This window comes from Manacus vitellinus, unplaced genomic scaffold (genome assembly GCF_001715985.3).
Source record: "Manacus vitellinus isolate BGI_N305 unplaced genomic scaffold, ASM171598v3 scaffold_28_pilon, whole genome shotgun sequence".
Classification (NCBI taxonomy): Eukaryota; Metazoa; Chordata; class Aves; order Passeriformes; family Pipridae; genus Manacus; species Manacus vitellinus.
The window spans coordinates 1811797-1834987 of record NW_021940122.1 but is presented as its reverse complement, the minus strand read 5'-3'; the positions used below and the strand labels follow the sequence as shown (position 1 = coordinate 1834987).

The 23191-nt window shown below is 42.9% G+C and overlaps 1 long non-coding RNA gene across 1 annotated transcript; it reads left to right on the top strand.

Annotated features, from left to right (window-relative positions):
• Positions 1-19286: 19286 nt before the first annotated feature.
• LOC108640061 lies at positions 19287-21659 on the top strand. The gene is made up of 3 exons (XR_001920905.1): positions 19287-19376; positions 20339-20448; positions 21613-21659. It is a non-coding gene; the product is annotated as an uncharacterized LOC108640061 (long non-coding RNA).
• The last annotated feature ends 1532 nt before the right edge of the window (positions 21660-23191 follow it).

The following is a 23191-nucleotide window of genomic DNA, read 5'->3' as shown; positions in this document are numbered from 1 at the left end:
TTCCTGAATTGCATCAGTGAAAGGGTTGATCCAAGGCCCATTCAAGTCAACAGAAAGATCTCAACTTAGCCCTGATGAAGCCAAAGCAGAGATGATCAGTAGCCTTAATGGATGCTGCTACCCAAGCACACAATGTTTTGGCTTGTATCCTCAATCATAATACTGACACTGTTCTTCCCTCTGGGGAAAAATGTAAACCCAAGACTTCATCCTGTATTTTAGACATTCAGCTTGTATTAGTTACTGATAAAGATCATGTATTCTGATAGAAATTCTTCAGAATGTTTTTTTAAAGATTTTTTTCTAAAGAACACAGACTACTATGTTCTTATCTGGCAGCATAGTTTGTGTGCAGAAGCCAAAAATAATTGTATTGACTCTTCCTGGCTCCCCTTTAGAAACAAAAAGCTGTAGCCCATTGTCTGTTCTTTCTAAGAAGTCAGTGGGAGAAGTTTTCAAGATGAGGAACGTGGAATGCACCGGCATACTGCTGCTCACACCTAACAAATGACAGGATTCCTGCTTTTCAATTTTGGTTTTGGGGGCATCTGCTTTTAAAAGTGCCCTATTTAAATGGGACTATAGTGGTAAATACAGCATAGATAGCAAGATCTCATAATATTTCAATTTGTCCAACCCTGCGACAGGTAGTGTAGATAATAATCTAGGATTATATGTGAAGCAAGCGTATCTCTCAGAGTAACTTTATTGTGCCACAGTTTCAATTATTTTTAGAGCGAACAGTTGTCTTCATTTCTGCTTCCTAGCTGGTACACTCATGCAAAATACTTTGAAAAAAATGGAAGTCTCTGTGAGCACTTTTCTAAGATGCCAAATATTTGTAGTGTTTGTAAATATGCTTACTGCGTAAGTATATATATATACATACATATGATGTGGGAATGGAGATGGCTCTTAAATAGTTAGCCAGGGCATTGAGGTATGTCAGCAAGAAAGCCCATTCCTGCTTTCCTCATTGGCAAAGGAGGTCTGTCAATTAATCAGTGCAATGGAGCTGTGCAAGAATACCCTTGTAAACGTAAGCTGCTGCTAATTACTAAGCTGCCTTCAGAGGCAGGTTTTTAAACATTCAAAATCCATAACAAATATGGTGTTCCTGCTCCTAGCCCTCCCCTTATCCTTCTCCACTCCTTTCCCTGCAAAGCGAACTACTTTCATGTTTTATTTATTTGTCAAAGAGCTTTGTAGTAGTGGGTCCTTTAAATCTCCTCGATGCTGACATTTTTGCATCACTTCAAAATAGCACGGAAAAATGATAGTGTCCTCTTGGTATTGGGGCTCAGCATGAAATTCCTGTCACAGTGTTTGTTGTTGCAGCATTTCTCTGAGCTTAGGGATATCGGCTGGCAGGAGATTTCCTCTCTTAATGGAATTTTTAATTTTGATTCAATTCAGAGTTATGCAGACAAGGAGCCCCACTGATGCCTGCATGGGGAAGAGGCCCCGGCTCAAATTCTAGTCTAGCTCAGCTGCTGCCACCACAAGCTTCTCAAGAAGCATTCACTTGTTGGGAGAAAAGGGAGTGGGATGGAGGAGGAAAGCACACTGGCTTTCTGAAAAAGTTACTTCTCCTTCCACTGAAGCTTCTCTTCTGGATGTCTGATGGTCTGATTCCAGTGTGTTAAGTAACAGCACCCTATGGCAGGCCGCAGCAGTAGGGATTCTCATTTACTTTTATTACAAGGAAGCTTTACTCCATCACATTCAAGGATAATTAAGCCAAAGTATTTCTTACTCTTCCTCCATTAAAGGAGTAGCTTTGATTTTGCAGCCAGGCCTTCAGGGTAGGTTTATGTATGAAGCACATATATTTTCAGTCATCCTCAGAGACCTCCCTCAGTTAAGTTGGTGTAACTACATTGCGTTTGATGCAGTTCCTGGTGATTTACCCACCATGAGTGGAGGTAGTCCTAGGCTCTCCTCTCTCTCTCTGCTGATTTCCAAACAACAAGTCAAACAAATGCTTCAAAGCAGAAGTAGTAGCCATTTGTTCATCAGCAGTGTCTATCAGTTTCTTGCAACAATGCCCATGGGTGGTGTTATTTTTTCTTTTTTTTTTTTCTTTTTTTTTTCTTCTCTGAGCAGCCCCAGATCTTCCCATACCTATAAATGTGAGTTATACATCCATCTAGGTTTGAGAGAATATCAAAAGTGCCTGGTTCCTTATTTGTTGTATCTGGCTCTGTTCCAGACAGCTGATTAATTTTGATGATTCAGAATCTTTGGCAATAGAGCACTGAAAATATGAAAAAATATACAATAAAATATATTGAAAGCAACTTGAAATGTCAGGTAGAATTCAGTGGAAATAATGTACCCATCAAGGGAGATTAATGGCATTTCTACACAACACTTCACTTTTTCTGCATTCTAGATGGGCAAATAACCTGTTATTCTTGCAATTAATCATGGCTATAGATGTGGATATTCTTTGCATCTGACAAAATCTGCTCTCATGCATTTTCCACCAGGTGTGTGCTTCTCTTCCCTCTTAATTATTTCCTCAGATCCTTCAAACTGCCCTTTGGTCTTTGGACATCTCCAGCTTGCTAGCATCACTCTTTTGCAGGTGACCATTCCCTTCCTTCAGTCCTTTATTTTATGGTGTGGAATGTGCTTATTTTTGAAAGGATTTCTGTTTTAGGCAGGATTATTCTCTCTGACTAGTTTGGGAAAGAAATGGTGCTTTGCCCTCACAGCTGAGGTTTTCAGCTGGCCTTCACGTGAGGGGTACCTCTGCTGAAAGAAGAGGAATCAGAAATTACTCCTACCTGGTATGATGAGGATTTCAGGCTTTGGTGGTGGTCTCATTCTTTGTTTGGTCTTTAAGACTATTCAAATGAACAGAAGAAAAGCAGGAGCTTATCTCCTCCCAGTTGGTGGGTTTTGGTAAAGCCACTTCTTATGCCAGTCTTGGATGTTTCTTCCAGCTGGTGAAAGTGGCCAAGCAGAGCTGGGGGTTAACAGGTGAATTTCACTGTGGAGATCCTTGAAAAACAGTAGCATTGTTGACAGCAAGTGATTTTGTCAGAAAAATCCTTGAATAATTTTCTGTTCTATTCCTCCAGAGATGTAGAAAAAGGACCACAAGAGTGCTTCAGACTTGCCATAATGCAAATGTAATGACCCTCAACATAACGTAAGATTACGTCTGAAATAGCTATCACTTAGGTGCTGGTAATAATCTGGGTTTATTGAGGAAATGTAGGTCATCGGTAAGAACTGAGCTTGTAGCCTCAAAATTGAAAAGCAGGACTCTCAGGTAAGGGACAAAATTATTTTGTCCTTTGCTTTATTGGCTGCTGGTTCAGAAACACTGGCAGGGTCATCTGTGGCTGGGGCAAGAACAGAGAGTGGGAGTGTTGCCCCACAGCATCACCTGATACCACTCCTGCCAGCTGCGATGTCCTGCTCTTCAGTAAGTTCACAGGAGAGCCCAGACTCACCCATCTCACCAGCCCTCTCAAGTGAAATAGTAAGTCCCAGAGAAGAGCTCTGCACTTCTTAGACACCACTTTGCAGTGAAATAGGCTCCTCCCTTTCATTTAATGTCCTGCTTTTAGCTTTAGCAGAAACCTGACCTCCTTCTGCGCTACCTTTTCCTACTGCCTCTTGCCTCATGGCTTTTTGCTCACATTTGCCTTGCTTCCCTGTGTTTTTCCTGTCCTCACCTTAAAATTCTGCTTTTTGTTAATTTTCTTGTCCCTTTCTTTTTCTATTTTGTTACAGTATGTATTTGTTGGTCAGTGTCCTGTTCTTTTACGAGTTACTTTGACTTGCTCAGGGGCTTTCCTTGGTTTAAGCACTTTTATGCTCCTTTTTCTCATCCCTCCTTTTACTTGCTCCTTCTGTTCCCAGCAACAGTCTCACTATCCTCTTGACATACTTTTATTTCTTTGCTCCTTAAAGTCTCCCCTGGTCCCTTCATCCTCTCACATACAGCTCTTTTACTTCTAGTTTCCTTTACTGGAAACTTCACTTGAATATTCCAGAGCTTCCTTTAATATTTTATTTCCAGGAGAATTTGAGGATGCTGTCATGTCTTATGATTTATTGCAGGTCTGAATAGTTCCAAAGAGCAGTATTACTGGATTGTAGCCAAAGCATCAAACCCTTCACTGCATTATGCAGTCCAGTGAGATGAGGAGGTGAGTGTGACCACCAAACCCAGCCTGGATCTCCAAAAGCCCCTGCAGAAGGTTTTTAGCTCAAACCCAGCCAGAGAGATGCACTAAAATGTGGTGGAGCTGACAGTGAGAAAACACATCAGATGCTGGTTCCTCATTTGTCTCGGTGTGAAATGTCAGGGGCGAGCAGCTGTGTTGCTGTGACAGGTCACTGCGTGGTGTGCTGCCTTTTCCTCTGGCTTCCAGGGGCTCTGCTGAGGGTCAGGCACATCCAAGTAATGAAGTCCCTTAGCCCCACCTGCTAAGGGAGCCCGAGAGGTGACAAGATGAGAGCCGAGTGCTGCCATCCGCTGTGGTGTTTCATTAAATACCTGCTTGCCCGTGCAGGGGAGAGGAGGCGGGGGGGGCCCCCCCCCCCCCCCTCCCTGATCCCTCTGGGAATACTGGGGAAGCAAGGGCAGAGAGGACAGCCTACTGCTGCTGAGAGATGCTTCTGGCTGAAAGATGTGGCATTTGGGAAAGGTAGGAATTGGCATTTGGGAAAGGTAGGAATAGCGTGGGCAGGGTGAGGGTTGTGCTGATCAGTGGACTGCAGGTATTGGAGGCTGCTGCAAGGTTTGTTGCCAGTGTGTGCTGGACTTGGGGCAAGTCACCACTCTCCCTGGGTACTGTGGGCACCCCCTGTAGCAGACACACTGGTGTCTGCTCTGCTGCCTTCATTTGTCTCTGCTCGAGTTATGTCAAGCAGTGTGGTTTTAAGTAAGTGAGGGCTGGGGATGGTGAGTGGAAGCTTAGTGAGGAGGACGGAGGCACTACTCCCATTTCACTTCCTTCCCACCTCCTTCTGCCACCGAGGCTGTCCTCACTCTGGGGGCACCTGTGTCTCCTCCCTGTGCTACCCCTCTAACTGCCTTCTCCTCCTGCCCATGCACTGATGGGAGGAAGAGGAATGCTTATAGCCATGGTGTGTGGTGTCTGATGCAGGGGACAGGTTTCCTCAGGCTCTATTTATAAAAAAACAATGAGAAAAGCCTTCCTTGGATGCTTCCATCCCCATTGCCCTCAGCAGGTGGACAGTTCGTCTCCCTGTCTGCCTCTGAGGACCATCTCCTGCAGTGCCTCCTTTACCAGTCTCCAAATTTCTTGCTTTCAGGCCCCCTTGCTACCTCTCTGGGGTCTTTCTTTCAAATATGCTTCTTTCAGAAATCCTTCTGATAGCTTGTTCTCATTTCTTGATGAACAGCTACAGAGGAAATCCATCAATATAATTCCTGTGCTCCTTCTCCTTGTCTTTGAGCAGTATGAGTTATACCTCTGTGACTAGGCCAATGTTCTGCAGCGTGCCCAGGACAGGGAAACATTCAAAGGTGCCTAAAAACTTCTCTCTTTCTGGCTTCAAGACTATTTAAATTTTTGAAGGAGATTACTAAGGCTGGCTGCAGAAGAAGGTAAAGTAAATGAAGAAAAAATGAAATAACTGAGAGCTATTTCTCCTCTTTTAGGAGGGAAGCAAACAGGGGCATTGAAACCAGAAACATCCAAATTTCAAGTTGGTATATGGAGCCTGCTGGATGCCTCAGTCCCTGGTGAGGGAAGGATTGTCTGCCCGTAAGCTTCATCTCCAGTAGAGCTCTGCTTAACTGAGGAACCAAAACTACCTGTGATGCTACTGTGAATTGTACAAATGTTTAAAATAGGGTAATGCAGGCTCTGCTGATACCCATTGAGGTTCTGGCTGGGCTTCTTACCAGTGAGGCTGAAAAGGATGCCACCTTGCACAAAAGGCATAAACATATATTTGTATGCAGAGTCTTGGATAGTTCTGTGATGATATCTGAATTTAAGCATTCATTAAAACTGAAATTGCTTCAAGTCAGTGGGTGAGCTGGGAGAGAAAGACAGATAATGCTACTGTGAATGGGGCCATATAGTGATGCTTTGCTCCCAGCAGATTGTGCAGATTCCAGTAATGTTTTGTCTTTATGTGTTTCTCACCTTCTGTCTTACCTCTTTAACTTTCTGAAGGAGCAGGGAAATAATTGAACGCTGTGCTGCCTTTCTAAGCTCTTGTAAATAGCCAGGAGAGCCACTGTTTCAGGATAGTAAAGTCGATTTCTTGCCACTCTTGGAGCTATTGACAGAGGCTCTCTGGAGGCTGACACAGGCAGCAACAGGGGTCCTGTGCCTTGCTGTCTTGACTCCTTCTTTCTCTTTTGAAGGTTAAGATCCTGGTGGTTCAGGAGGACTATGCTTACCACCCCAAGCCAATCTGGCTCTATTCAAACCCCACAGCAGCAGGACCCTGCTCAGGTTTCCATAAGGATTCACTGTTTCATGATTTGCCATCTTCTAGCACTTTAATAATAGGCATCTGGTACCTGCCACTGTCAGCTACGAGGTACTATATATAGATGGATCAGTATGGTGATCCCTGTGTTCGTGTCGGTGAGCCACGCGAGGAATAGCACTGAAATAACACACTAAATAAAGCAGAACTTTTGGTAACAAAAGTAGAGGATTTTATTCAGTGACTTACAATAAATACTAAAATTAGAACCTCTTGGCATTTTATGTTTTTATATGGAATTAAATTTATTCTCTACTACCCTCATCTCATTTTTTAGTCTCTCTTCCCTGCCCCCCCTCCCCCCATAGATGTCACCTGTGGAAAATGCTGTAGGTAGAATGGTAAGATGGAAGCTTAGGTATCTGAAATTGAAACAATAGAGATAATTTTGTATCTGAAAAGAGATAGAAATAGCTTTCTGGAAGGGTGTGACAACCACAGTATTCAGATATTCCTGCCAAATGATGAAAAGTGGAATAACTTTCAGAAGAAATGAGAATACATTCTTCATAGATTCTTAAACCTACCAAGCTCCAATTTTCCTTTCTTTTTTTTTTTTTTTTCCCTAAAAAACTAGTAGAATGCAGTGTTTTCATTAACATTTAATTTATATTTCTGACATTTTTTACAACCAGGAATGGTACAACAATTAATTAAAAATCATGACTATCTGGATGACTAGAATCTGTGGCAAACTGCATCCAAAAAAACCATAAATCACAAAATATGTAGTCTTTATTGAGCTAGGTAGAAAACACCCAAACCCTACGAAAATTGTTCAAAGTGTCAGCAGTTTGGAAAAAAGATTTGTTTGGAATGACCTATTAAAACTATTTTTCAGCAAATTGGCAATGTGAAAAATGTCTCATTTGTCACATTGGATTGTAAAAATATCAAAAGATTTCTTTTCAGTGTTATTTTTCTCATTTTTAAAAGTGAAATTGCATTTTAAAGTTGAAAGCCATTCTAAACTCAAGACTGAAAAGTTCCATGAAAAATGTCATTGCTTCTAAACATTTCTAATGAAAATTTTGCAAAGTTCATGGCTCCACAGAATGTTTTGCTGAGTTCAGTTCCTCATCTCCTAGTAAGGCAAGTTAATTGTGAAAAGCTTTCAGAGGAAGGTGCAGCAGAGCAGCTTCCTACTTAAAATCTTCCATAACTGATGATGACAGTCAGTAGTTTTGTGATAATTTTCAACAATGGTTCCTCATATTCTTTGCACACTTTATGAGCTTCTTGCTTAAATTCAGAGGTTTTGCTTCCACTGTGGATTCCTCAGTAAACTGCAGAATAACCCCAGATTGCACAGTTTTGTGCTTGCATAAGGCAGACTTTAGGGTTTCCAGGGTACATGGAGTTGAATTTCTCCTTTGTTCCCTTGGCAAGGAGAGTGAGCACTTCTTGCTCCTCAGGTGAAAAGAGAAGTCACCTTCCTCTGCTGTTGAATCCACAAGACATTTGATTGGTTCTTGCGAGTTTTTTCAACACTGCTGATAGTCCTGGCTCATAAAGGGGAAGGGAAGGTTTGGGAAGGGAAGGTTTGGGAAGGGAAGGTTTGGGAAGGTTTGGGAAGGGAAGGTTTGGGAAGGGAAGGTTGGGAAGGAAGGTTTGGGAAGGGAAGGTTTGGGAAGGGAAGGTTTGGGAAGGGAAGGTTTGGGAAGGAAGGGAAGGGAAGGGAAGGTTTGGGAAGGGAAGGGAAGGGAAGGGAAGAAATCTCCTATTAGTTTCCCATGTAAAATACACTGTGTCTTCTCCTGCTGATCCTCCTAAACTGTCTCAATGGAGCAACCTCCTTATGACTACGGAAGAACAAAAAATAAACCACTTTTTTTTTCCCTTGGCTCCACTCCCTCAATAAAGAGGCTCTTCCCTGTTTTGAGGTGTTGATCCCTCAAGACAAGCCTCCTGGGAGCTCAAGGACAGCATTCCTAGCAACTCTGACCCTGTGCTCCTTCTGGTCACCCCACATCTCCCAGTGAGGACCCTCTTTAGTCTCAGGCCTAGTGTTCTAGGCCCTGGCAGAGGACAGATGCCTAAGGAAAGTATCTGATATGTGCTTTCACCTGCTGCCAGAGAGACAAGGTCATGGGTAATGGAGTGTGTGTGAGTCTAATGTGACCTCAGAGCACTTTAAAGGGCAGTATTCTTTCCTTCCATGCCAAAGGAAGAGCTATTGCAGGCAATTTGGCAGGAGCAATTAATTGAGTAACAATTTCAACCATTGCAAGGCTCTATTGTTGAGGGTATTGATGGCAAAGTGACTGATGTCTCCCGGACTGCAGGTAAATGTGATTCCTGGTGTTGGAGTCAAGTTGCCCGAGAGGGAGTCCATAGTGACATGGACTTCTGCTAAAGAAATAGGCTTTTGTAAGAATGAGTAACAGAAATATATATTTTTATATGATATATACTATTACAAATATCTGTATGTTTCTTCATTTTTAATAGGAAACAGTCTGGTTCAAGCCTAGACAAACAGAAGTTAGATGGCTATTGATTTTGGCTACTAATGTTGCTAAAGGCGGCTAGGTTGAAGAAGTCTGACTCTCCCCTTTTGTGCCTTGATCAACATATCTTGGAGTGGCATTAATGTGGGTAGTGTGAGGAGTAACGCTTTTAGAGAGAACCAAAGAGAGGAGAACCCCTTTTTTTCTGTGCTGGGCATCTCTGTACCATAGGACTCCTTTGCAGTCCTGCTTCTCAAGTAGGGCTGGGTTGTCCATGGCTAGTTTCAGAGATTAAGCCCTTCCAACATGGAAAAAGAAGGCTGCAGTGTTTGAGAAAGCTGCCAGGGTACACTGCTGTGTCTGTCCTGTGTGATGGTGTTGTATTTGTTCAGCTGTCAGTGCTTGTGCCTCTCCAGTCATGCTGCAAGCCTGGGAGAGGGAAACAGTTACACAGAAGAAAACGAGGAACATTATTCATTATCCTGATTTTGTTGGGAGGGCTCAGCAGTTCAAGTGCTCTGAGGGCGTAATTGAAGCACTAAAAACAAAGAGCTGACTTGTCACAGCGCTTGAGAGAGGAATGAAAAAATAAATGAGAGAAGGGAGTTCAGATGTGTGGGAGAATGGTGGTGGCTGAAATTTCAGCCTGCTTGAGAAATTGTCTCTCTTCTTGTATTACTGTCTCAGCTAGAGATTTCATGGGGCTGCTGCAGCTAAATTTCAAGCTGGATGAAGGCAACAGAAGCACAAAAGGGAATATTCCTTGCTCCTGCCCCAACATCTGAGGGGGGGAGTGTAGGAGGTGTTGCTCCCACAGGGAATGCGAGGTTTCCTGCTGCTTCCAGGTATATTTTTACTTCTCAGTGGTCCTTCCCTCAGCATGCAAGGGTGGAAGCTGTTCTCAGTGTAGCCTCCTAAACTCTGGGATTTGCCTCAGTCCTCTGTTCACCAAGTCTAGATACAATGATTTTGAGGTCAAGTGGTAAAACCCAATTGTTCTCTAGACCTTTCTCTGGTGATGTTCACAAGGCACTGTAGTGCATTGTGCTTTGCTTAAACCTGCCCACTGGTGGAAGACATGAAGTGGTAAATTATTCATCTTTCAAATGAGATATAAATCCTAAATCCTTGCTAATCCTTGTATCCATATCACGAACCCATACAAATGACAAGATATGCAGAGCTTCAGACCATTAGGAAGAGGCAATTATGTAGCCAACTGCAGCACTGGGCAGTGGTGGAGAAAACTCAAGATGTTTAATTTGGTGTGGAAAAAATGAGGTTCAGAACTTGTATTGTCTAATTCCCAAATTTACACTGCCTGCCAAATGTATCAGGGTACTGCTAAAATGACTGACTTCTGGTTTTAGCTAGAAGAGATTGTCTCTGTGTTAGTATAGCCCATTCATTTCCAGTCCTGGGTGGGTTTCAAATGAGACAGAGGAGAATTTTAAGATAAATTGGAAAAATCATAGCAGGAAGGAGAGGAAATTGTATGATTTCTTCTGGCCTCATCAAACAACCAGGTCCAGGTGCATCTGGGCTGTGGTTATAATTTCATTCCCATAGTCCTGTTTCCTCGTATGCAATTTCTCCATATCACAAAATACTTCTGTAAGGTGAATGGCTGTACTGGAATGGGTGGGGAAAATTAAGCACAGTCGAAAAGCAAAGAAAAGCTTGATGCATTCAAACTATCTTTCATGATTTCAGAAGTCTTTCCCTATCCCTTCCCTTGGTATTTCTGATGGATGCAGCCTATCTGGAAAATGGACACACATATGCCACTATATAGAAGTGGGTTTTGACTGAGTCCTAAAAGAGTTTAACTCATCCATCAATTGATTATATTGTCATTGCTACATAAGGCTGTTCAGCATAGAGCATCTATTACTGGGGCTCTGATTGAAACATTGCCCTTGTTGTGCAGAACTATTTAACTTTGTCGCTTTGAAACAAAATGCAAAATGTTTCTTATCTTGCAAAACGACAGATTTATTCTCAGTTTTTTGAAAAACTGGTATATGCATCTGAAAACATTTCTTTCAGTGGGCACCCATAGAGGTGCCAAGTTTTCACCAGCGAGGCTAAGCTTCTCCTTCAGCCTCAGTGAAGATAACACAGTGTGAGTAAGTCTGGTGCAGTACAAAGAGTAAATGCATGTGTCCTTTCTCTAGGAACTTCCCATTTTGTGGCTTGCACAAACACGCTTGAGGGACAGATGGAATATGGTTTGGAATCGAGTGGTTGGTTTGTTGGGTTTTTTTTTTGTTTTGGGGTGGTGCGGGGCGGGGCGGGGCTGCTGGTGTTTGAGGTTTTTTTCCCTTAAAAGGTAACAGAAATTCCCAGGTCCCGTAGTTGTTCCGAAGGGGCTATCCCGGCTTTGGGCAGCGCATCCCAGCCGGAGTCTTCCTGGGATCCCGGCGCTCGCCCCGCCGCCGCCGCTGGGTGCCAGTGCAGCCCCAGTGTAGGCAGCCGGCTCTGCATCTCGCCGCGGTCTGCAGCTTCCCTCTGCTCGCCGTTCCCCCCTATTCCCGCTGCTCTGCCTCTCCCTTTCTTCTCCTGTCCCCTTCCCTATTTAAACGACAGCAAAGACGCTGCCCCAGGGCCGCAGTGCGGCCGCTGCCCTGCCTTGGTGCCGAGGCCGGGCTGCCCCGGGCGGCTCTTTGGGTGGCAGTGGGAACAGTGAGGACACTGAGCCCCAGCTTCCTCTGCTGAATGGCCTGGCAGCGTCCGAACCTGGCCCTTTGCTTTGGCAGTCTCCAAATCCGGCTCATCGCTGTGCCTTTGACCTGAATATCGTGGGGAGGGGAACGGGGCTGGCAGCGCAGAGAGAGGGCTGTGCTCCTGCAGGACTCAGCCGAGCAGCTGCTCCTGTCCACATCGGAGTGTATTTTTCCACCCCTGTAAAGCAGGATCAGTGCTGACAGGCTGTGATGAGCACTTGCTGGATGAACAAGAGAAGGATGGTCTTCCTGCCCAGCTGCTCTTTCCTTCCCCGCGCAGTTTATTTCAGTTGTCCCTTACTGTGAAGGTCCTGGGGCTGGAAACACCGGAGGTGGTGGACGAGATTGATTTAGTCATCAGTTGGTTGACTAGAAAAGATTTAAGCTTTCCAAGTAACTTGGAGCTGTGGGAGCATGCTCTTACCCTTTGGTAGTGCTAAGCATTTGTGACTGATTTAGTGCAACATCTTTGGTTTCAGCAGAGGGAGGAATGAGCGTCACCTCTTTCTGAAAACCATCTCTCTGTTGTTTCAAGTTGGAAAGTTCAGAAATCAATTATACAATTGATTTTCAAAATGCAAAATTAGGCTGGGAGGCTGTAGAGAAGGATTCTTGAGAACCTTCAAATCTGGTAGCGGTAGTTTATTATTTCTACAGCACTTTTTTACCAGCAACTTCCCAGCTGCTGCAACAGTGTTTTAGAGGCAGAAAAGTACTATCTTCACTTCCAAAATAAAAGTAAATGAGCTACATGCAAATAAACTGACCTTCTCAAGTAGCACAGGGCATCCATAGCAGAGTAGAAAAAAGAAGGCAGAACCCCTAAATCCTGGATGCCACTGGCTATGTAGAGAAATGTATAAACATAACTGTTAGCAGAGCTGTGTCAAGATACTTAGCCAAGTGCCTAATGCTATGTGGTCTTTTGAAAGTTGTTTCTTCCAGCTAGTGCTGTGATACCTCTGAAGCTAGGAATAGTGAAGCTGCTGTTCAAAAGAACCTTGGCACTCCTGGAAAACTTTCCTCCATCAGATAGGATGTTGTTTTTTTTTTAATCCAATTCCACAGCCTGAAGAGAGGATAGTGCCCAATGCCAAGTTGTGTTTCTTCTGCAGATTGAAAACCTGGAGCCTGCCATTCCTGGAATGGATATGAACACCTCCTAATAATGCTAAGGATCATAGATGGGCATCGGGAGGAGCCTAGGCTTTAAAGAGAAGCCTGCCACTGGGGCATCATTTCTCCAGGAGCTGTCAGTAGAACTGTGTCTTTTGAATGGTTCTTGTTCACAAAAGTAACAAACATGTCATTATTTTGTATTCCCAGAGAGCCAAAAGGAGACAGTCCACCCCAAGCTGCCTTCAGAAGCAAGGATCCTGCGATCAGAAGCTTCAGCACTGTGAGAGCTGAAGGCAGATGTGCGGGAGGAAGCAGAGAGCTGTGAATGGTGGATGCCAGTCAGGCGTGGATTTAAAAAATTCCAGCGGGAATGCCTTTTGGTGGTGCCTGCATGACAGAAGCTGGTGAGATTGGTCACGTGTCTGACAACATGAAGTTGTCACCTCTGTCTCATGGACATCCTGCTCTAAAGGATGAAGGCAAGAGGTGGAAGGGGAAAGAATATGTGGCAGAAAATGAAGTTTAGGTGCAGCTCCCCAGGCTTGTGTCCTTTCCAGGAGACCACTGTGGGAAGAGAGGAAACTTGCTGACCTGGTCTGTTGTGCCTTGAGTTTCATCGCTCTCTGGAATAAACAAACAAAATTCAATAATCTTTGTCTGTTGAGATACTTTCTATTTTCCTTGCTTCTCCTCAAAGTAAAAGCCTCATTGCAGAAAGCAGTGCTCTTTCTGCCTATATTTCTGCCTACAGAGCTTGAGCTGCTTTTCAGCTCTCCCTTTTCTTGCTTTGCCCACCCTGCCTCCAGCGTGTCACCACGAAATATCCTTTTCCGGGAAACACCACATGTCCTCAGTGTTTAGAAGCATCACGTTTCTTCCAGTTAACATCCAAATAATGCTAATTCTGTTTTTCTGCCTAATTCTATTTCCGTTCCTGGTCCTGCTGATTGTGAAGATATTTGTGTGTAAATACAGGTATTCTTCTCCCTTTATCATCCCAATTCCTTTAGTGATTCTGCAATCTAGCACTTGTGACATCACAATTCATCACCAGTGACTGCATTACAGATGCAGCCAGCACCAGGCAGCCTTTAAGTCAGGCAGTGGTAGCGGCAGGTGCCTGATAATGGAGCAGAAAGCAGAGGCTTGTATGTAGACAAAAGTGGTAGCTGCTAATCTGTGACACAGGGAATGTAAAAACTGTGGGATGCCTAAAATGTAACACCAGGAGAAGTTTGCCTAAGCAAGATGACAGAGAGTGTGGTGAAGGTGACCTTGGTTGTCCGAAACAGGCAGCCTAGTTCCTGGAAAGGCTCGTGTGCCACTGATCAGCTGTTGTTTTGTTCCCCCCCAGTCTGAGCACAGAACACTTGGACTTGGTAAGCCCACTGATGAGGCTGCCTCTCTCTCTAGATCAGCTGGGCTTTGTTGCACACCTTTGGGGAAGCAGCTTTCCTGCTGTCCCTTGCTGTGCAGAGGTGATGACAGCAGCTCTGGGCGTAACTACGTGGGCTGGGAACCCTTGTTGGACGATGGGGGCTATGAAGGCTGTGGGGGACGGGGCTGGTGCTCTCACAGGTCTCCTGCCCTGGTGGGAAGTCTCTGTGGCAGCCAGGAATTGCCTTACCTGGTTTTTTTGGTCAGGGTAACTGCGAGGTGAAAGGGGAAGGGACCTCCATGAGCATGTGTATCTGACTCTACGCTGTCCTTCAGCTGGTGCATTTTTAGGAGTTTGTCTTTCTCTGTCCTAGGAGTACCACAGTGCCAGCAAATGAGCTGAGCATCCCCCTCCATTCTTCCAGTTCTTCCCTGTGCCCCTCAAAAAAAAATAAAATTGGTAGCTGAAACATTTTTGCAAAAAACCCTGTTTATTTGACCTCTAGGAGTTGAGGTGGTGTTACTTGGGTCATGTTTCTCCAGATTTTTCAGCAGTTAGAGATTTACTTATCTCCTGTTGTTAACTGAGGCTGTACTTTCAGGTTGTAGCTGAAAATAACACTGTGTCTTGCTGTTGATGAGAGTGGCAGGACTGTGGCTGTGGAGTCTTTAAACAAAACAGGTTTTACCTCAAAACATCAAGAATTTCAACTGGTGGGAGAAATGAAATGTCCTGGGTATGTCAGATAAATACGGATCTCTCATGAAGCCAGACTTGCTCTTCATGAATGTTGTTTTACACATGGGATGGGCCTAGGTTGCGTTTTTCCAGTCTGGATAGATGAAGCAGAGCTGGGAATGAGCTACCAATTTGGCTGTGCTGCAACACCGTGGTGAAAGAGTACATGGCTCATGGAGCACTCTGTGTTGGAGCCTGCTCCCAGTCACACATTTTGGCTTTAGGAATAGACGTCTGCACAAAGAGATTGATTTTTCTCTACTGTTTGTACTGGAGTAAACCTCACCTCCCACTGAAGTCAATGCTGTTACATCAGTGTAAAAATGAAAAAATAACCACTCCTGAAAAACCCACAGAAAGAAAAAAGGCCACCACAAAATTACAAAAAAAAAAAAAAAGGAGGCAATGCCTTTGATGTTACATTTTCTGGAAGAAAAAATTATCTTTTTCAATCTTTGAAAATGGAAATAGTTCTGTTCACAAGCATTCACTGCCTTTTAGCAAAACTTAGAGTTAAAATAATTTTTTTTTTTTAAAATTACAGTTTGTAGTAAAACATCCTGCAGAGTGTGCAAAAAGGAAATGGCTGAAAATTTTTCTTTGCTGGTGACTGCTTTAAATTGTGTGGTGTTTTGGTCCTTGTTTACTGCACCAGAACATGCTTGCTTCTTAAAATAATGCAGAATGGACAGACAGTCAGAGTAAGGGCATTAGTGCTGTGTCAATTTTCAAACAGATATGTGAAGATATTAGGTCTATCTGTGGATATGAAAAAATACATTATCACCTAGTACCTCTTCAAACTAGCCAATTTATTTATATTCTTCATGGGTTAGATGTCTACTGCCAGAATTTATGGCAAACATCTGAACTAAAGGTAGTTGTAGGTTTGACAACAAAAGTGATAAAGAAGCTGTGGAGGGCAATGAAAATTGATGGGGAGAGAGAGTGATGAACAGCAAAAGCTCCATTACGGTCAAGTGATGGGGTAGAAGGTGAAAGAGAAAGAGAAATGGGCTGTTTGTGGTAATTTGGGTATCTTCAAACCACCTTGTTCAGCTGCCTGTGAACATCTGCTTACTTCATTTACTGTTGCACATGGGGTAAAATCACTGCAGTTGAGCAAAACATCTGAAGTGTCTACGCTCATATCTTTTGGTTTGTGAGATAGAATTTGTGTTGGTTTTTTCCCTCACTTTTCTCAAGAATAAGAGAAAAATACCCCCAGTGCAAACAAACCAGGACTGTAACTGTGTAACTGTTAGGACGAAGATCTGAAAATTAATGCTGACTTTTAACGAAAAAACCCCTCTTTCTTTAGTGGATTCTCATATGTTCAAAAAGTGATCTTGTTTTTAGGGACAGAAGAGGGGAAGGGTGGCTTTGGAGGGTAAGTGTATTGCTTGATGGATGTAGGTTTTTTACTGGGAACAAAGTGCACAGGGAGGACTTGCAAGTCTGTCATTTTAACACTAGAAGGGTGCATGTGAATTGATTTCCCATGCAGTTTATAAAAAAAGGCAGTAAATGTTATGACTCCTTTACATACATCATGCTTTTACTTGCGGCTGCCTCTGAAGATAATACAGTTACTTGGGGAGGCAGCTGGTCTTTGTCAGGCATAATGTAATCAAAATCTAACCACTAATAAAAATGAAAGAAAAGGGTAAGAGAGAAAAATTTAGCAGCCTCTCATACCACTAGTGAAGTTTTTATGACTCAAAATGTCAAGAAGAGTGGATGTGATATGTAGGGAGAGTTTTTTAAAGCTTTTTTTCACCCCTGTAGCTTCTGTGACCCTACTACTGCTGCCCAACGCTGGTAGTTGGTAGAAAAATATGAACTGTGTTCTCTTTTATTTACCAGAATTAAATATGGAGAGAAAGTGAAAATACATGATTCTGGAAAGCGAACTAGAGAAACTTCCGAACAGGGAAAACTTAAGACTGAAGAAATGATATTAGTTTTGGGAAATTCTGCTAGCTGAAATTCTGTTAAGCTCAGAGGTCTGGGTAGTACCAGAAGAAAAGTCTCCTTTTTTTCACATTTTGCATTTTATTTGTTTTGATTTAAAAATTGCCAGAGAGGTAAAATGTGGACAGATGCTCTCTGTCAGACGTAGTGGGAATGGGCAATGAAACTTCCGTGAGTGCTCCTCGTCTGCCTCAGAATAAAGTCAGCCAGCAAATTGAAATCTTCTCCAACAAGGATTTAAATTAAATTGACTGCCTTTGCATTGGGTCAAAGCAGGAGCATTCATATAATCAATTAATGTGTCTCAGCTTTGGGGATGACAATCTCCGGTTGAGACAATAATGAACAGATGGGGCTCGTAGCTTATTAAATTGCTACCTCCATGGCATCTGTGCCATGGACTAAAATGCAGGTAGGGTCATGTTTTGCATAAATGTATTGCATGACCTTGGGGGAGTCTTTCAAATGCTTTCTGCCTCAGTTTCCCTTCTACCAGAAAGCATTTAAAGCACAAACTCTTTAGTGCCTACTTAGGAAGATGATTCTCTCCCAGTGGCTCAGACCTATATTTGGAGTTGCTGACAGTAAAACAGCGTTGGTTAGATGAGCAATTCTATTAATGCTTTCGTGCTGATGTAAACTCCTAGTTTAGATGCAGCTATATGGGCAAAAATAAAGTATGGCTTTCTGCTGGTTATTTACATTCTCTTTGGGAAGTGGTGTTTTTCCTGTGGAAATGAGGGAGTGGTATTGCCTGAATGATGTGCCAAAAATGAATGTCGTCATGCTCTGCCTCAAGCTCTGAAATGACCAGAAGTGACATGGATAGATGATAGTGTCTCACTAAACCTGAGGCAATAGATATTGTTGAGAGGAAGGGTGTATTAGCTAAGTTTGGCTCTGTGGTCATTCAGCTTATAGATGGGCAGCTGGCAGAGTGAGCTCGTATCTATGCCATGTACCATGGGACGATGTATCATGGGTCTCAGCAAGAAGGCTTTGCCCGTATAATCACACTTGAAAGCCTCTTCTAGCACAAACTAGGCCTGAGCAGATCTCTAACCCCAGCTGCAGTATGTTCCCAATCTCAGTTGTCTCTTTTAACTGCTATAATGTAATTGCTGCTGTTAATAATAAACTGACAGGCTGTCTTTAAATAACTGTAAGGCTGATAGACTAGTGCCGGTTGGATGCTTCAAAGTTTGACTAACAGCAGGGAGAAATAGAACAGCTCCATTCTCAAGTCTTCCTGCAGGGAAAGGCTGGCTCTGGGAAGAGGCAATGGAGGGCTGACACGTGGCACGGCGATGCCTCAGGGACTTTCTACAGAGCATTTGCTGAGTGACTTACCTGGTTTCTCTGGAAAAACACACATATTCATGCTGACAAGTGAAATTTCTGGGCTGTCCTAGAAGTTCTCTTGTCTTGAAGAGGGATTTTAGCAGATGTAAGTTTATGCTCTTCGTATGCGTGTGGCTGGTGGCCAGCAGAGCCAGACTGGGGGAAGAAGCCCAATCTAACCTGCCTCTCCATTCCCCCTCCTTGGGTGAGCTGGGCCAATGCTCCAGCATTGAGGCCAACTGTCTGCAGAGACATGTAGTCAGATTAAAGAGATGCTGTAATCCTGCAGGGTGTCCTTGGGAAGCTGGAGTTTAGCCCAGGCCCCTCAGCACCTGCTGCCAGCATGGCCTGTGTTGGTTTTACCTGTTTTATCCATAAAGGGAGGATCTTGAGAGGAGACTTAGGCAGAAGGATGGGACCCATGGGATCACTGAGGGCAGTAGCAGAGCAAAGACACCAGCAGAGGTAGAGTGGAGGGGTGCATGGGGAAAGATGCCACCACCTGTATTTTAACACTCAGCAGATCTCTGATAGGCAAAACCTGCCCACTCAAGGGGATTATTATGAAGGGAGGGGATCCAAATCTGGCATGTTTCCAAGGCTGGGACATAATGTCTTGCTTTCAAAGCTTCGGTGGGGGATCGTTGTTTACCCCCAATGCTGCCAGTTCTAGTGTGCTTCTGCAGACTGGGTTTTGTAACAGAAAGGCTGGCAGCATCAGCATGCAGATGCAGTGCTCTGATATTCAGTGGGCTCCCCTGTCAAATGAGAGGGGACAAACAAGATAATGAGCCAAGGAGAGAGAAACCTGGCATGGGTATAAGCCGTAAAAGAGCTCAAGTGTTATCTGTGTATTTTGACCCTAGTCGCTAATTATTTTTTGGATGATCTGGCATGTTTATATGAGGACAAAATGAGTTTCTAGCCAGCGTGGACATTTAAAGTAATTTTTGAATCCCTTTCAAAGCTACATTAATATCTGCAATTATAGGCAACTACAGTGCACTTGACCTGGCGTGCCAGTGTCACCGGGCTAAGCTGAATGAATCAAAAAACTTTTTATCACAGACTCTGACTATGGTTTGGCTACAGACATGGGGGATGAGCAGAAAAAAATCTTCTACCTGCACCAGGCAACAAAGTCCATGAAGCTATGTCATAGATGTTTCTCTTAAAATTATTTCTGTTTGCTTGTAAATGTCTTTAATACTTAAATGAGATTAAGGCATTTCCGTTGTATTTAAGCCATTAAATAAAATGATGGTTTCCAGCGATGAAGACAATTAAGCATGCAGGATTTAATGAAACTTGATAGAGCCTCGGCTGCTGTCCTCCTATTAGTGTGCACAGCTGCGCATGTGTGTCAGCGTTTGCAGGTTAAAGAAGCAATTAATCTGAGCAGAGTGAACGTGAAACTCTTACTTAAGCACACAGACAGATTGTGAGCCTCAGTCTCTGACTTTTTTGTTAAGGTCACAACTCAAATTGCAACCAGCTTTGTAAGTCTGTTCTTCTCAAATTCCACATTTCTAATCAAATATAAGAGCTGATATTGGTGAATTACATCCTGGTGGCATAAATCCACATTGCCAGCGATTTATGCACCTCGTGTTAACTGACATAGTGATTCATATCTGCTACGATTAGTATCTGAATGGTTTTATAGATCCTGATATAGTTTCCGTGGGGTTAGATTACTAAAACAACAAAATGTCAAGGAGTAACATTTAATATTTTTGCTCATGAACAAGCCTCGTGTGTTTGGACAGGCTCACGAAGGCTCTCAAGCGTGTGGCACAAACAGCACTAACACCTACAGCAGTTAGTGCCCATTGCACTTCAGGGCTAGGAGATTTGTGGGGTATGTTTGCAGGCTCCATGCCTCCTGCTGTGCAAACAGGAGCTGCAAGGTCCTTTGAACAGCCTTGTGCTCTGTGTGAGGTGGGAAGGAAGAGGGACAGTGAGTTGTCTGTTTGATTTCATTTTGAAAATCGTATGTTAAAAACGGTCCTATCGATAATCTGCTGAATGTACTGACATTCAGAAAGAATGGAGAAAGGAGGTTAATAAATCACCCAATATCCACTTTAGTCTGCTTTTCAATTTTCATTTCTCAGAAACACAAATTGCAGCTGTTCTTTAAGGTGTCTGATCTATCCTCTCAAGAAGCCAATTTAATTTTTAATTCCCTCTGATGAGACTCAGAAGATGCTGGATAAAATATGAGGTGAGTTCTTTTATTTATTTTTTTTTTTTTGAGGCAGCTTTCTGTGTGTAACACATCATGGTTTGCTTTTTTGCTGCCAAGGAAAGTGCTCATCTCTTAAAGCATTCTTGATGGAAGAGTTGTCAGTGAGGAGTGTAAAGCTCCAGATTCCTCTCTAGCAGGGGTAAAGAAAATATAATCAGTAAAATGGGTGATCAAAGCAGGTGCAAGACTTGAAATTAATCAAAACACTTTGAAAGGGAAAGAAATAGTAAAAAGACCTGAGCTGCAAAGGTTCTTAGTGGAGTATTTCCTGCCCCCAGCTAAGCTGCAGTTAGACAAGTTCCAGATCTGATTCCCAGTGCACTCCTATAATAATAAAAAAGGTATTTTATTAAAATATTAGCAACTGGGAAGGAACTCTGCAAAATGCTGTAAGAAAAACCTTTCTGCATAAATAGGATTATGTTGAAGTTTTCAATATGGTAATTTAGTTTGGGATTTTTATTATTTTTTTCAATTACTATGGGACTTTAAAGCCAGGGATGTAAACAGAGAAGTCAAATTTTTGGACCCAGCTGCTGCATTACACATCACCAGTTATTGCTGTCATGCAAAATTGTCCTGTCTGTAGTAATAACAAGGAATTAGAAAAGCAAAATGAGAATCTCTCTACATGACAAAAAAAGGACATTAATTCCCAATAACATATTACAAAAAATGAGGAGGAATCAGAGAGGAATCTGATGGCAACCTATATAATTTCCCCATTCTTGTGCAGAACTTAATGTATGGTGTAGAGTATTGATGTTATTATATAGTTTAGTAATAGAATTGACTTTACAAAAAGCTTGTGTTTGGCCTTCTTGTAGTTATTAATTATCTGTACAAATAGTTCTTACTAAAAGTGTGTTTACTTGAAACTATCTGAGCAGGGTTTGAGAATGTATTTCTATTAATGGGTCGTCCAGGAGCTATTTGCTTAGTCTTTTGCCTGTCCAGGCATCTTCCTATTCTTGGACTGGTGTTTGCCAATAAAGAGACCTGCTGCTGTTTCCCCTCTCGGATGGGAGGACTGGCATTTCCTTTAACAACAAGCATGTCTAAAATGGCCACCCAGGCCTTTTCTGGGCAAACCTCCCAAGACATATTCTTGGACAAGTTTCTCACCCTTTCTCTTTCCAGGAATGGTCTTGTGAGTGCAAGGTGTCTCTTTTTTGCTTTGAAAGGACGTGTAAAGGGTAAGTTTGACAGTATAAAATCTGGGGCTTTTATTCAGCCAAACTGTACTGCAGAGCCTAAATTTTGTCTGTAACATGTGTCTTGTCCTCTTCCAGCTCTGGATGGTGGGAAAGTTCACATCAGAACCCAGAAGCAACATGTTACCAGTGACCCTCTATTACTTGCTCTTTGCCAATTCTTGCTACTGTTCCTTTTTATGCTTCTTTTCATCTAAAGGGCAATTTTGGCAGTGAGACCAAAAATTTTCAAAGTCATTTTCAGAGCAGATGAGAGTGACCAATCTTCTTGTGCTCAGGTTGAAACATAAAATTTGCTACTTTGACTTATTTTACCATTAATTATAGAGCAGAAGGTGAAAAGGAGGAAAAAATATAAAAGAGGTGAGGAAATATAAAAAAGTAGAGAGGACAGGGAAAGAGTATGAAGAGGAAAGGGGGATGAGGAAATAAACTCAACTGTGCAGATCAGTGGAGTAATACTTCTGAATGCCTTAGGGGAAGAATTAGTGATGAAAATGCGCCCGTTGTGATTTTTTTTGTTACTACTACTGGGAAGGCTCCAGAAACCACCCAATGAGAGATGCTGTAAAAGAAGCTATTTCTTCCTGAAAGCTCTTGAAGGGAAATGTGCACTACTTGTTTTAGCACAGATATGCGGGGTGGCATATATTCGTGGAGAGCTGTAGATAACCACTGGAAATGAGATAATACTTTTCTAGCTGCTGGTGGTACCTAATCATCCTCTCTCATCAGTCTTGTATCTTTTTTAAACAGATTTGCCCTCTGAAGTGCCTGGAGTGGGGTAATTTAAATTTCCAGGTAAAGTGGTAATTAAATTTCCAGGTAATTAAATTTCCAGGCAAAGTGAAGCCTGGAAGGGAAGGGAAAACAGTGAGATGCTTACCTCCTTGCAATCAATGGGACTTGCCCATTTTCCCAGGGGGAGTCTAGTGTGGCACTTAATCTAAACCAGGTTTGCTAGGCTGGTGACTTGACACAGGTATACTTACCTGTGCCTTTTGGACTAGCTTGCCATGAGGTCCTCAGTGTTATGTGTGACAAAAATTTACACAAAGGTCTTGAGTGAGCCTGGTTAGCCTGAATGATCTGATTTTATGGTCATGCTATCAAGTCAATCTTCCAGTGCTTAGGATTTGATTCTGTGTTTGTTACACTGTAATAGGAGCAAGTTGTGGGAAGGTAAGGCTTCAGCTGCAGAATTGATGACATTTGACCCTGTAACTCTGTGCTCAGTTGAGTCATATGCTTCTGTACATAGTGAACAGGATAAATATATTGAAATGCAGCCATGGCTGTTTCGAGGCCAGAATGGCCACAAGTCTGGCATGGGGTCAAGCATTTGAAGTCGAATATAATCATTGAAGAATATAGATCGAGAGTATGACTTTTCATACAATGGCAACTCTCCATTGGCAGCAAAAGTCAGGAGGGAGAAAGAGGCAGAACATGTCAGTGAGATGTCTGGTTAACCACACAAGTGCATGTGGGGTTTGGATGTGTAT